Here is a 15,969-nt window from a genome sequence, read left to right as displayed (position 1 = left end):
TGTACAACTCTGGAGTTTGCACCTTCAAAAAGATATAAACAGGATGGAGTCGGTCCAGAGGAAGGCTACTAAAATGGTCAGTGGTCTTTGTCATAAAGCGTATGGGGATAGATCTCAATAGGTATACTATAGAAGAAAGACAGGAGAGGGGAGATATGACAGAGACATTTAAATACCTTTGCTATAGAAATGTACAGGAGGCGAGCCTCTTTCAATTAAAAGAAAGCTCTGGAGTGAGGAGGCATAGGATGAAGGTGAAAGGGGAGAGACTCAGAAGTAACTTGGGGAAATACTTCTTTACAGAAAAGGTGGTGAATTCGTGGAATGGCCTCCCGGTAGAAGTGATGGAGATGAAAACAGTATCGGAATTCAAGAGAGCTTGGAACAAATACATAAGATCCCTAAGGGAGTGATAGGGAGAGTAGACGGCATGGATGGGCAGGCCAGATAGGCCATATGGTCTTTATCTGCCTACATGTTTGTATGTTTCTAAATATCATCACTATTCTATAATGTGTGCAGAATTGTGGAAGACACCCATGTGTTACTCATGCCCCGTCCTTAAGAATGCCCCCTTGCAATTGTGTGCTATGCATGTTGCACACTAAGATTATAGAATGCCACTTAGGGCCGGAAGTTAGACACCTGAAAAATCTGCACTGAAAGGGTGTTCTGGGATGAGTGCTCTTTAAAGAATAGCGCTTAACATATATCTGGTGCCCAACACACAAGAGGATTTGAGCGCAGATCTTTATAGAACCATGCACAGCTAGATCCATATACAAATCCAAATTGGAGCCAATTAATGTCAATAATTGATTAACACTCAATTATTGATTGCTAACAGCTTGTTAATGAATTTATTTGTGTGTGGATCTCAGGATCGCTCCTAAATTTGGATGCCAGTTTTTTTGTGTGTATGGTGTACAGCGCTGCGTATGCCTTGTAGCGCTATAGAAGTGATAAGTAGTAGTAGTACTAGCATTTACACACAAATCTGTAACATTCACATGTTTAAGTGGTAGTGTTCTATAATTTGAGTGCACAAATTAGCACCTAACTTTAGGTGATTTGTTATAGAATGAGGGGATAAAGAGTCATTATTTACCAGATTGCCTCCATTTAGGTTCCCCAATGCTGCATGGTGAGAACCTATTCTATAACACCTGGGCACGTATTCTGTTATAAAATACTAGCATAACTCAGTATTGGTGTGGCTTACGTTTATGTGTGCTTAAAAAAAGGATGAAGAAAACTCTCTAAGGGCCCCATTTACTAAGCCGTGCTAGAGGCACGTCTACACGGTTAGTGTGCACTACTTTTTAGCATGCGCTACAAACGCTAGCACACCTTAGTAAACAGGACCCTAAATATCCAATTGTGACCAAACATGCAAATCAAAATAATGTAAAACAATTTTTTTAATTAGATTAATTACCCAATGATAAAACAAATGAAAAATAAGGGAGGAAAAAGACCACAGTGAGCCATGAACACTCAGATTATAGCAGCTTACCTAGGCCCCCATTATAATCATTTGATCAAAAAACCTCCTGTGGCTTCACAATGTATGTTGTTTTTGTTTTTGTTTTCTTCTCCTAGTGGTCTGAAATACAGCAATGGAAGTCTGCCTTTTCTATTTTTTCTGTTTCTGCTTGGAATGATTTACCTATTATTCTTTCAGGAAAAAAACTGAAGACTCATCTTTTCGAGAAATCTTATGCTATATAGAGGGGCATAATTGAACGAAAACGCCTATCTCCATGGGCGTTTATCTCCAAGAACGGGTCCGTGAAGGGGCGGACCGAACCGTATTTTGGGAAAAAATAGACGCCCATGTTTTATTCAACAATGTGTGAGCTGGGCGTTTTTGTTTTTCAGCGATAATGGAAAATGAAAGCGCCCAGCTCAAAAACGAATAAATCCAAGGCATTTGTTCGTGGGAGGGGCCAGGATTCGTAGTGCACTGGTCCCCCTCACATGCCAGGACATCAACCGGGCACCCTAGGGGGCACTTTTACAAAAACAAAAAAAAAGGTAAAAGAGCTCCCAGGTGCATAGCACCCTTCCCTTGTGTGTTGAGCCCCCCAAATCCCCCTCAAAACCCACTGCCCACAAGTCTACACCATTACTATAGCCCTAAGGGGTGAAGGGGGGCACCTACATGTGGGTACAGTGGGTTTGGGGGGGTTGGACGACTAATAAGCATTAAGCAGCACAATTGTAACAGGTAGGGGGGATGGGCCTGGGTCCACCTGCCTGAAGTCCACTGCACCCCCTAACAACTCCTCCAGTGACCTGCATACTGCTGTCAGGGAGCTGGGTATGACATTTGAGGGTGAAAATAAAAAGTTGAGAAACTTCATTTTTTGTGGTGGGAGGGGGTTAGTGACCACTGGGGGAGTCAGGGGAGGTCATCCCCGATTCCCTCCAGTGGTCATCTGGTCATTTAGGGCACTTTTTGGGGCCTTATTCGTGAAAAAACAGGGTCCAGGAAAAGTGTCCTAAATTCTAGCTAAAAACGCATACTTTTTTCCCATTATCGGTGAAATGCGCCCATCTCTGTTCGGCAGATAACCACGCCCCAGATCCGCCTTTGCCGCACCTCTGACACGCCCCCATCAACTTTGTCCGCATCCGCGACGGATTGCAGTTGAAAACGTCCAAAAATCGGCTTTCGATTATACCGCTTTATTCGTTTTTGTGAGATAAACGTCCATCTCCCGATTTAGGTCGGAACTTGGGCGTTTTTCTCGTTCGATTATAAGCAGGATAGTGTTTCTTTAGATGCAGTAATTTTTCTTTTTTTTTCTTATTTTTGTTTATGTAGTTTGTAGGCCTCTACTATTGTAAACTGTTAGATTCTTGATTAATCTCCCTTAGTGATATTGTATTTTTTCCTCTCTTTTGTATCTTGATGTAGTTTATACTTTGTATAGGATGTTTCTGTCTTTTATAATTCAATTTTATAAACTGCTTGGGGCCATTCTTTTGGGATTATGCGGTATATAAATCTTAGCTAAGATAAGGTAAGACACATACGATAAACATTTGAAACCAAATATTACTTAAGAATTCAATATACATTCATATTCACAAGAAATATCTGTGTTTTTTTTTTGTTACATTTGTACCCTATGCTTTCCCACTCATGCCAGGCTCAATGCAACTTACATGGGGCAATGGAGGGTTAAGTGACTTGCCCAGAGTCACAAGGAGCTGCCTGTGCTTGAAGTGGGAATTGAACTCAGTTCCTCAGGACCAAAGTCCACCACCCTAACCACTAGGCCACTAGCATTATGGTCCAAGCATTATGCAAGCATTATGGTCCAAAATGCTTGCATGTCAATATCTGTATTCACAAATCATGAACTTGCAGCAATATCATAAAGGTTAGAGCCAGATTTATCAAACAGCTACACTCAGTCTCTTATAACTGTCCATAGAGCAAAACACAGTGATAAAAAAACCAAAACAAAACACAGCACTCATCTTTGGAATGAAATCCTTACGTTTATGTGCCCACAGTTACACCAGTCATAGACCTGGCGTAACTGGGATTGTCTGAATGTGGCACAGGTGCACATAAGTATTCTGTAGTTATGCCTTTAAATGGGAAGCCATCCATTGCCCGCCCATGCTCCATCCATGTGTATGCTCCCCATCTGCTGGATTCTATGTAGCGCACCTAGAGTTCCACGCGGAAATCCAAGCATATTCTTTAACAATGCGCTTAACTTAATCGGCTTAATAAGATAATTAGCACTGATAACAGCACTTAACAATAATAAGCAGTAATTAACAATAATTAGAATTTGCACATAAAACTCACTAAACGTATTCTGTAATGCAGTGCACCTAACTTCTAACACACACAGGCAAAAGGAAGCGTGGTTAGAGGTGGGGAAATGGGCGTTTATTCCAGAGTGTGGGGGCTACTCTGGGTATCACATCATGTAATGTCTTTTGGAGAGGGTGTGGTTAGTGATATTCCTTGAGAGGATCTTAGTGTCCTTGGAGGTGTGTAGAAGATCATCCTATTCTTCAGGTACTCAGGGCTATTTCCTTTAAGGGCCTTGAAGATTAGACATAGAGTTTTAAATTTAGCCCTGTATTGTACTAGTAGCCAGTGCAGTTTTTGCAAAAATGGTGTAATGTGGTCACATCGCTTGCAACCTTCTATTAGTCTTGCTGCAGCATTCTGAATCAATTGGAGCTAGTGCAGGCCCTTTGAGGTCACACTGTTGTAGAGTGCATCACAGTAATCCAGTCTTGTAACATGCACGTAAATGTAGGTACCTGGGCTATAGAATTGCTCTTTTAGAGGGTGCCAAATTTGGATCCTATTCTAAAAAGGAAAGTATGTGCCTACTGAGCACTTTACCAGCTTCTCTTGGCTTTTCTAGATATTGCTGCCCGCCTTCTTCTTTCTGTGATCTCTCTTGATATTGAAGGCTTTTTCCTTATCTTTTCAGCAGTTACTTTTGAGCACTAAAAGTGGCCTTCTTTTCCTCTTACTTTTATTTACTTTCCTAACAAAAAGGTTTGTTGCTCTTAAAATAGTTCCTATCAGTTTTGCCCACTGCTTTTCTAGGTACCCCAGATATTCCCATCCAGCTAAGTCCTTGAGATAATCCCCAGCTTTCTTTCCCCACTTGTATCCAAGCAGGTAACAACGTTAAATACTTAAAAACAAACAGGTGCACTGAAAAATGGATCAGCATGTGCCCAAAACCCATGCCTACACTACCGCAAGCAATTTTCAGCACACCATAGTAAAAGGATCCCTAAGTCCAGTATGATCCCATCCAGCTTAGCTTACATAACCAACTGCTGGAAAAGTTCTCCCTGTTGATAATCCAGGATCTCCCTACTTCTAACTGACCCCACAACAGGGATGCCCCCCATCAACATCTAGCATTTTGAAATTACTTATTAGTAGAACTTCCTTTTTCATAGCTATATTGTGAATGGTTGGTTTGTTTATCTATTTATTTATTTTCAGCACTTGATATATACTGCAAGTGATCCCTGAGGCGACTGTGCGGTTTACAATTTCTATTACAAGAACTTTGCACTGTCCCTAATGGGCTCAGAATCTAAGTTACATAGATTGGAGCAATGGAGGGCTAAGTGACTTGCCCAGGGTCACAAGGAGCTGTGGAGGGAATTGAACCTGGTTTCCCAGGATCTCAATCCACTGCTGACAGTCAGACAACAGCAGGAATCAAATCCGGTGTAACAGGCCAGAGTATCCCCCCCCACCCAGACTATACCCGGGGTTAAAGTGGCCTAGGCCAGAGTATACCCCGGGTATATTCTAGCCTAGACCAGTTTAACCCTGGGGTATACTCTGGCCTAGGCCACTTTATACCCTCTCAGGCCAGAGTATACCCCGGGAATATAAATTGGGGGCTAGGCCAATTCATACTCCCTCTAAAACAATATAATGCAATTGTAACATAATGTTCAACAAATTTGACTGTTCATAATATAATAAAAGTAGCCTAGGCCAAAATATACCCCTCCAGGCCAGAATATACCATCTGTGCTGCTTCCTCTAACACTTTCTCAGCCTATCTCTGATTGGTTGCTTCCTCTAACACTTTCTCAGCCTATCTCTGATTGGTTGAGAAGCTGCTTCCTCTGTTGTCACTTCCCTGGTTTTCTTACCCTGTCTCTAATTGGTTGAAAAGTGCAGATCTCTTTTTATCATCCTCATACACACAGCTGCTTCTTCTAACACCAAACTCTTTACTTTACCATTGTTGACAACCATGGAAGACCAATAGTATAATCAACTTTTGACATTCTACACTGCAGCACAACAAAAGTACCCTCTGTGGATCTACGATCTACCTCCAGAGAAATGTCTAAATGCCAAGACCCAGTTCAGACAAACAGCTAAACCATATCAAGCAGACAGAGGGACTCTTTTCCATGGGGAAAAGGAGGTTCTAACTAAAAGACAACTGCCAAATATCCTTAAGGCCTGTCATGACAACCCAATTTCTGGTGGCCATTTTGGCAGAGATAAAACATTAGCCAGAATCTCTGTCTGTTATTACTGGAAGGGAATGAAGAACGACATTCACCAACATGTCAAAGCCTGTCAAAAATGTTTTGTTACAAATCCCAAAATCAGCAAGGAGGCTCCACCACTCAACAGTATACCAGTGCCCGGAAAAGTATGGAGCTTAGTCGGGATTGATATAATGGGTCCTCTTCAGGAAACATCGAATGGCAACAAATATATCGTTGCTGCCACTGATCATTTCTCAAAGTGGATTGAAGCTACAGCTGTTCCAGATAAGAGTGCCAAGTCAGTAGCAAATTTTTTGTACTCCGTTATTTGCCGCCTTGGCTGTATGGACACTGTCATAAGTGACCAGGGACGAGAGTTTGTGAACTCGATTATCGACAACCTGATGGAGCATTTTCAAACAGATCACTGCATTTATCTGCCTACCACCCACAAACAAATGGCCAGCGGGAACGTGACAATCGAACACTCAAGGAATCTCTCAGTAAGCTTGTCAATGAACAAGGAAACAACTGGGACCAGTTCATCCCTGGTGTTTTGTTTGCCTATCACACATCTGTGCATGTCTCAACCAAGTGCACTCCATTTGAGGTCATGTATGGATGGAAGGCCAAGCTTCCTATGGACCTCAATCCCTCAGAATATGACACTATGGACACCATGCCCCTTTCAGATGATGCCAACCCTGATGTGCTAAATACACTGACAACCATTCATAAAAAGCTCTGCTCAACTGTCAGTACCAACATTCACTCTGCCCAGGAACACCAGAAGCATGCCTTTGACCATCGACACAACAGCCAAAAAGAAATCACTGCTGGAACCATCAAGAATAAGCAACGTATTCATCGCATGGGTTCAAAGATGGAACCACGCTGGATTGGACCCTACTTTGTTGTGGAATCCTTGACCAAGGGATGAGTAAAACTTAAGAACAATAAGACTGGCAAGATACTGAAGAACACCTACCATGCCAGCAACCTTAAGATTTACCAGGATGAAGCGACTACTCCACCACCTCAGTCATCTGATGATAGTCTCAGTGACTCTGCTGCACAGAAACATAAGCAAACCAAGACTTTCAACCCACTACCAAGTTCAGAAAGAAAGTATCTTAGCACAACTCTTGGCCTTACATTTGGTAAGGTTGTGTATTGTGGATGCACAAGGGACCTTGGACAATCACGGCGTACATATAAAACCAAAGGTGATGGCAACTGCTACTTCTGGGCCATCAGCTACTTTCTGACAGGAACAGAGGACAACCACTCCCTGCTCAGAAAGAAAGTCATCCACCACATGAAAAATGACTTGAGAAGAAAACTACAGGACTACTTGAACCAAAAGGTGAATGAATATGTGAACATCTTGGCATCTCCCGTGATGGAGTATGGGCAACTGATGCAGAGATCATGGCCACAGCAAATCTGCTGAGTTGTGACATTGTCATCCACACAAAAGTTGGTGACTCCATGGATTGGTTGACCTATCCCGCAAGTTTCAATCTGCAGTCTACAACAGAACACGCACTTTATCTTGAAAACAAGCATGATCATTTTGATGTTGTTATCAGTGTTTAACTTTGAACGTTTATATTAAAGTGAGGAGCTCCTAGTCTTAGAAGATGAAGTTTCAGGACCTAGGGCAGGGTATACCCCAAGGCAAAAATGGGTATATTGTTCCCTGGGGGGGGGGTTCATTTTGATGTTGTTATCAGTGTTTAACTTTGAACGTTTATATTAAAGTGAGAAGCTCCTAGTCTTAGAAGATGACGTTTCAGGACATTATGACTTTTATTATATTATGAACAGTCAAATTAATTAAACATTATGTTACTAGGTATAAATTGGCCTAGGCTATACCCCCTAGGGCAGGATATACCCCAAGGCAAAAATGGGTATATTCTTCCCTGGGGGGGGGGGGGGGGTTATTCTGGCCTAGGCTACTTTATCCCCCTGGGCATAGATAGTGTATTCTGCCCTGGAGGGGTATATTCTATTCTGCCCTGGAGGGGTATATCTGGCCTAGGCCAGAGTAAACTCCAGGGTATATTCTGGCCTGGGGGATATAGTCTGGCCTTTAGGCTAGTTTATCCCCCGGGGTATACTCTGGCCTAAGCCACTTTAACCCCGGGTATAGTCTGGGCAGGGGGTTAATGTGGCCTGTTACACCGGTTCCCCAGGTCCGCAACCCACTGCAGTAACCATTTAGTTTAGTTTAGTTTATTGATTTATATTCTACCTAAGTGGATTCCAAAAAGAACATACATAATCATAAAATAAAAATTCAAATACAAAACATACTAAATCTCTGTCCTCTTTTTCTGCCTGTGAAGGATGCCTGTATATCACACCAGTGTAAACAGAATTTCTATTTCTTCTTTATAGATGTACCGAAAATGCCTCTTCATTACCTCCTAGGTCGTGCAATTCTGTCATTTATAAAAAGTGCAACTTATATCCATATGCCTTGATAGCCTGAAAAACTTCATATGTAAATTTGAATTAAGATAACTTTTCAAAGTAATTTTATATCAAGGCTCCTATTAGAAACATTATCTGAAACTTATTTTATAAAGGAAAGTAGGCATATCTACTTTTATTTATAAACTGCTAGTGTAAATGGCTGAAAATGTGCCCTGATTTAAGGTGTGATCACTAGGCTGGTGTAAAAACCCTTATCTAGATCATAGCAAGAATGGGTGGCAGTAAGTGCTCCTCCCCGAAATGGCCACGTGGCAAGTGCTTCACCTGTTGCACGGCCATTTCTTGAAAAAAAGCCGCTGCAGTAAAAGGAGGCCTTGGCGTACTTCAAAAACATGCGCTGACACCAGCAGCTTCATAAAAGGAACATTCAGATTGTTGTCGGCTCCTGATGCAGGTGCTTAGCACCAAAACACAGAACTGTGTCAAGTGTGAATTTGTCTTCTGAATTTCCACTATCTTTTGTAGATTTGCTTTATGTAGATATCATTGTAAGCTTTATGTTTATTAGTTCTTGCTCCAAGGTTCCACTATTTATTTTTATTGGTTCACCCCTATAGTTTGACATAAAACACATTTTGTTAACAGCCTAATAGTAGTAAAATAACCAAATATAAGAATAAATACAATCAATGAGGTAAACGGAAATGGCAAATTGAATCCTAGTAATAGGATTAACATGATACAGTATCAGAAAATGTCATATTTAACAGGACTGTAGAACAATTCTATAACAGAAATATGATAAATATCAGCAGAATATGAATGATATCAAACAGAATGGAATAATATTTATATATCATAGATATGATACTTAGGGCCCTGTTTACTAAGCCAACTGTAGGCGTGCTTGCGTTTTTAGCGTGTGCTAAAAATTAGCACATGCTACTGATAGAGACACCCATATATTCCTATGGGTGTCTCTAGTGTTAGCGTGTATTAATTTTTAGTGCCTGTTAAAAATGCTAGTGCACCTTAGTAAACAACAATGTCAGCACAATACAAATGAAACATTTTAATGAGCATGCGTGAACACATTCAAATAACATAGACATGATGGCAACACTATTCATACAATACAATGAAACAATAGATAGCTAAGAGGGTAAGTGCAATCGAGATATTTAGATGGGACAAGATAGGTACACTCTGCCTATGGTTGCCCATAATCTGCCCATGTGCACGCCCACAGTAAAGCATGTGCCATGCAAACAACAATAACAATAATAATACTTTATCTAAAGCTGTCTAAGCGAGGAATAACATACATAATAAAATAATCCAATACAACAATAAAAAGCAATATTATAAAATCATACATTAAAACATCTAACATAAAATAACTCAATCCTTCACAAAACATCCAAATTGGTATTTTCAAAACCAGTTTTTAGATGTTGTTCTATTAAGTCCATAAAAATTGTGTTCAAATCACAAGGGGATGTGTTAGGGTCAGGATCTGCGTGTTCCTAACACTTGGACGTTTTTCAGCCATAATGGAACAAAACAAAACCGTCCAGGACTAGAACTAAGACGTTTTGAGCTAGACCTGTTTTTATAACGAAAAAGTGCCTAAATGACCAGATGACCACTGGAGGGAATCAGGGATAACTTCCCCTTACTCCCCCAGTGGTCAGTAACCCCCTACCACCCCCCAAAAATGTGATTAAAACATTACTTTCCAGCCTGTATCCCAGCCTCAGATGTTATACTCAAGTCCATTAGAACAGCATGCAGGTCCTTGGAGTAGTCTAGTGGTAGGTGCAGTGCACTGTAGACAGGTGGATCCAGGCTCCTACCTCTCCCTACCTCTTACACTTGTGAAGGAAACTGTGAGCTCTCCAAAACTCACCAGAAACCAAGGGTTTTGGGTAGGTTTTGGGGGACTCAGTAGACAAGGTAAGGGAGCAATGGTGAGATGTTTACCTGGGAGCATTATGAAGTCCACTGCAGTGCCCCCTAGGGTGCCCTATTGGTTTCTTGGAAAGTCAGGGGGAACAGCCTACTAAAAATGTTGGCTTCTCCTACAGCCTAATCGCTTGATTTTGTGCATTTTGCACTTGGACTTTTTTTTTTAATGGATCAAAAAACAAAACGTCCAAATCACAAAACCTTGTTCAAAACAATATTTTTTTAAAAAAAGAGACATTTTTATTTTTTGAAATTGACCTTCTTTCCTATGGACGTTTTTTGCAAAACATCCAAAGTCGGACTTAGACATCATATTGAAAATGCCTCTCAATATCCCTGCACCCTGGTCCACAAAATTATCTACAGCGAAGCCCCAGGATACATGACAGACCTCATAGATCTGCCAATCAGAAACACAATCGGATCAGCATGAACATACTTAAACCTCCACTACCCGAACTGCAAACAACTCAAATACAAATCAACTTATGCATCCAGCTTCTCCTATATAAGCACACAACTATAGAACGCACTGCCAAAAGCTGTGAAAAAACCTACGGCCAACTAAACTGCAGGAAATCACTAAAAACCTTCCTGTTAAAAAAGGCAAATCCTACCGACCCAAGATAAGTGCCAGAACTCTGCAACACAGCAAAACCACAGGTCATAATGGACACCACACAACCCTTCCTCTCTTCTATCCCCACTGCGTCTGAAACTCATGAACCTTATTCGACCACATCACCTTGTATTTGTTATCTACCAGACTTGGCAAATGCCTTTATGGTATTATGTAAGCCACATTGAGCCTGCAAATAAGTGGAAAAATGTGGGATACAAATGTGACAAATAAATAAATAAATAAAATAAATGAATATAGCTAGAAAAATCAATCATTGCTGTATATCTGAAGACCCATATCCTTGAATAAACATATGAACTTTTACACTGGTTGGTATTTTATAAAATTACTCCCAAAATATGCATGCACTTTTGACTCACATTACAACCTGATATTCAAAAACAAACTAAAGTATTAAACAGGTAGGTCAAATTTGAATACCAAATTAGTTTGTGAAGGCTGAAAAGTATGCTTGTACATTTATTGTTAGGGGCTTTAATTGAAATTTTACCCTTTACTGTAGGGATTTAGTTACAAGATTGAACAAGTATAAAATTAACATATGTGATGGAAACCAGCTGACAGTGAGCTTAGGCACCGAGGAAAGCAGACCAGATGTGAAAAGGAGATTTAGTTACTTAGGGGCTGTTGAGTCCTCCCTACTGGCACCAGGCGTACAGTCATACAATCTTACAATCTTCATGGAACATTTGGGATGAAAGTAAAGCTGAAAGGAACCAAGAAATAAATGATGGAAGGGAAATGAAGACAGCTGACTATGAACAATGAATTCTAAAGAAATGAGAGAAGAGAAATCTATTAGTTCTGAGGAAAGCTGGGGTCAGGTTTTGGGTGCTGTGTAAAGACAGAAGTAAGACAGGTTAAGGATACAGGTAGAGAGGGAAGATTGTCAATGGTCAAGCTGCAACATTCATTTAATATTGTTAGTGCATTTTAAACAAAAAAAAATACATCAACAAATATGGGGGAGGGGAAGGTATCAAACGTCAAGGGGCAAGATTTAGTTAATTGAGGTACACTGGGATGCAGGATGTGATGAAATTGTGGGAATGGGAAAGGGGTGCATGAGACTGAGAGAGATAGAGATAATTAGTTCTAGAGCTAGAAAGTGGCAATGTATTTTTAGTTGCTTTGATTGTAGAACATGATCAGGGTATCACTTGCAGTACTGGAATGAGGTATTTTTGATACCCGAGGCAAGCAGCAGGAAAACACTCTTGGAACCTGACTGTTCCAATTGTACCCCCTCACAAAACAACACTGGCAGTTCCCTCTAAAATACCGCACCTGAAGTAAAGCCCTTATCACCCTGCCTTAGTTCTGCCACTAGTCTCATTGGAGATAAATGATTGTCTTGGTCTTTATCTGGGTTGTCGAAAAGAATCAAGATAAGTCCTATTCCAAGGACTATAAGCTACACTGTGGAGTACCTCAGGGCTCAGCCCTCTCTCCTATTCTGTTCAATATTTTTCTAAAGTCATTGCTTACCATCATTCAGTGCCATGGAATCAAGGTTCATTGCTATGCCGATGACCTTTTACTAATGGCCAAAGTATCAAGTTTTGACTCTTGATCTCACCGCACTTCATAAATGCCTGGATGAGGTCTCATGTTAGTAAAAAAAAAATCATTTTTTGTTTCTAAAAATAGATAAAACTACTACTTGTTGGATATGTGGTATCAGGATTCCTCCCACAAAGGCCCCTGTTCTATTAGTGAAATCTATTATGATAGTGTGTAAATTCAAATATTAAGGCATGCTAATTGATCGTCGTCTTTGATTTGAGGATTAAATCTGTACTATGGTGAAGACAGGGTTTAGTGTTTTACAGCAATTGCATGCCATTAAATATGTATTAGATAAAGCTAGTCTATTTACATTGATTCATGCCTTATTGATATCTTAATATGATTATGGAAATGTTGTATATGCCAGTCTTCCAGCTTCTACCATTAAACGTTTGCAAATATTACAAAACACTGTGATTCGCTAATTGGGAAAGCTCACAAATATGGTCATGTAACACCAATGTACCTGTGATTTCACTGGCTACTTGGTCCACATCAAATTAAATTTAAATTGTTGGTACTAGTACATATGGAGGGGCATTTTTGATAGATGTCTAAATCTGATGTTGGATGTTTTGCTGAAAACATTTAAAAATCAAGTGGCGAACATAGTGATTTTCAAACCAGAAAAAAACATCTATCTTTTTTTTTTCCCAAAAATGGCCATTTCCTAGACATTTTTTATTCAGCGAGTTTTTCTTTTGTGACCATTTTTGAATGAAAAAAAAAAGCTGAAGGGAAAAATGCACAAAAACAAGCTATTGGGACATATGGGGGGGACCAGTATTCGTAACAGACTGGCCACACAGATATCCCAGCAGAGCAGTGGGGCAGTCCAGAGAGTGCTGCAGTGGACTTCAGATAAAAGGTACCATACACACATCTCACCATTACCCACCCCCCCTTTATATTGTATGGGGAGCCCTCCAGAACCCACCAAAAACTCAACGCTCCCAACTGTACACCATTACAATAGCCCTTATATCTGCAGGTGTCACCTATATGTGGACACAGTAGGATTTGGTGGGTTCTGGAGAGCTCACACTTTCTACCACAAGTGTAACAGTAAGAGTGGGATATGTGCCTAGGACCCCTCTCTACAGTGTACTGCACTGACCACTAGGATACTCCAGGGATCTGCTTGTTGCTTTAACAGGACTGGCCATATCATCTGAAGCTGTCATAGAGCCTGGTATGTACTGTTTCTTGCACATCTTTGGGGGGGTGGAGGGGGATCAGTGACTACTGGGGGAGTATATGGGGCTTATGAGGGGTGAAGGGGGCTCAGTGACTACTGGGGGAGTATATGGGGCTTATGAGGGGTGGAGGGGGATCAGTGACTACTGGGCAGGGCTGGTCTTAGGCCGAGGCGACCGAGGTGGCCGCATAGGGCCCCGATCTTAGGGGAGCCCCGCGCGGCGCCTCAGTCAGCCTCTTCCCAGGGCCGGCGGCGATCCGACAACACGCTATTCTGCCCGCCCTGGCGCCCTCTTCCCCCCAACCAACAAGGATCCTTTTTCTTTTAAATTTACCCGCCTCTGTCGCCGACTCGCTGGAATGTGACTGGACAGCACAGCAGGCATCGTCGCTGAAAGCGCTCCTCCCCTCCCAAGTGCACCCGACGTCTCTAGCAGAATGGAGAAGCTTCCTGATTCGTTCATTCTCATGAGGGCGGGACACTGAGAATGAACGAATCAGGAAGCTTCTCCATTCTGCTAGAGACGTCGGGTGCACTTGGGAGGGGAGGAGCGCTTTCAGCGACGATGCCTGCTGTGCTGTCCAGTCAGATTCCAGCGAGTCGGCAATGGAGGCGGGTAAATTTAAAAGAAAAAGGATGCTTGTTGGTTGAGGGGGAGAAGAGGGTGCCAGGGCGGGCAGGCAGTTGAACATGGGAGCGGGAGGGCAAGGGAGAGAGGACCTGGACATGGATGGCAGGGCTCAGGGAGAGAGGGGGATTGCTGGATAGGGATGAATGGAGGGGACAGAGGAGCATGGATGGGAGGGCAGGGCTCAGGGAGAGGGGAATTGCTGGATATAGGGATGATGAATGGAGGGGGCAGGGGACAGAGGAGCATGGGAGGGCAGGGTTCAGGGAGATAGGGGAATTGCTGGATAGGGATGAATGGAGGGGGCAGGGGACAGAGGAGCATGGGAGGGCAGGGCTCAGGGAGAGAGGGGAATTGCTGGATAGGGATGAATGAGGGGGCAGAGGACAGAGGAGCATGGATGGGAGGGCAGGGCTCAGGGAGAGAGGGGAATTGCTTTATAGGGATGAATGGAGGGGGCAGGGGACAGAGGAGCATGGGAGGGCAGGGCTCAGGGAGAGAGGGGAATTGCTTTATAGGGATGAATGGAGGGGGCAGGGGACAGAGGAGCATGGCAGGGCAGGGCTCAGGGAGAGAGGGGAATTGCTGGACATGGAGGGCAGGGGAGAGAGGAGAAATGTTGGGCACGAATGGAGGGAAGGAAAGACTAAGGAAGGAGACGCACATGGATGGAGGGGAAGGGATAGAGGAGAAATGCTGGACATGGATGTAGGGAAGGGGAGGAAAGTAGATGCACATGGAAGGAGGGGAGTGAGGAGAAATGCTGGATATGCATGGAGGGGAAATTGCTGAATTTAAGGGCTGCATTGGAACACTGAAGGCAGATGCTGAAACTCGAGAAAGGATAGGGACAGGGCTACAGATGGTAGACAGGACACATAAGGACACAGGAGGATGGTGGACATGGTGAGAGAAAAAATATCAAATGGAAAGAAGACACTGTATAAAACAGAAGACACTGGGACCAAAGCGAATAGAAAAACCAAATGATCAGACAACAAAGGTAGAAAAAAGTATTTTATTCAGAATTTATTAATTGGAATATGTCAGCTTTTGGAAATGTGCATCTGTGATATTTTGCATGTAAGTTTCAATTTTTCTAGTATTGCTGCATGCTGAGTCTGACTTCTTGAGGTAACTTTCCAGTTCAGTATTTTGCCTTCATATCTGTTGTGTAATGTGTTTTTCATGTGTGATCAAGGTGCAGTATCCTGCTAGCGTGTAGCATTTGCAGCCCTTTTTGTCTTGTTTTTTTTACGAGGTAGTGTATTGGTGTTTTAGAGCCTGGTGTAATTACAGTTCTGCCTTTCCACGCATAAGGTTGTGCTCGTCCTGTCCTTGGAATTAGTGCTGTTATGGTTTGGTAAGGTTATGAGTGTGTTTTTGCACAAGTTTGTGTATAGTGTTTTGCAGTGGAGAGATTGTGTGTCCGCACCTCTGACCCCCCCCCCCCCCAGGGTTATGAGAATTGGAACTACTAATTGTAGTGGACTT

Source organism: Microcaecilia unicolor, chromosome 5 (genome assembly GCF_901765095.1).
Source record: "Microcaecilia unicolor chromosome 5, aMicUni1.1, whole genome shotgun sequence".
Classification (NCBI taxonomy): Eukaryota; Metazoa; Chordata; class Amphibia; order Gymnophiona; family Siphonopidae; genus Microcaecilia; species Microcaecilia unicolor.
Note: the sequence above shows the minus strand (reverse complement) of the source record.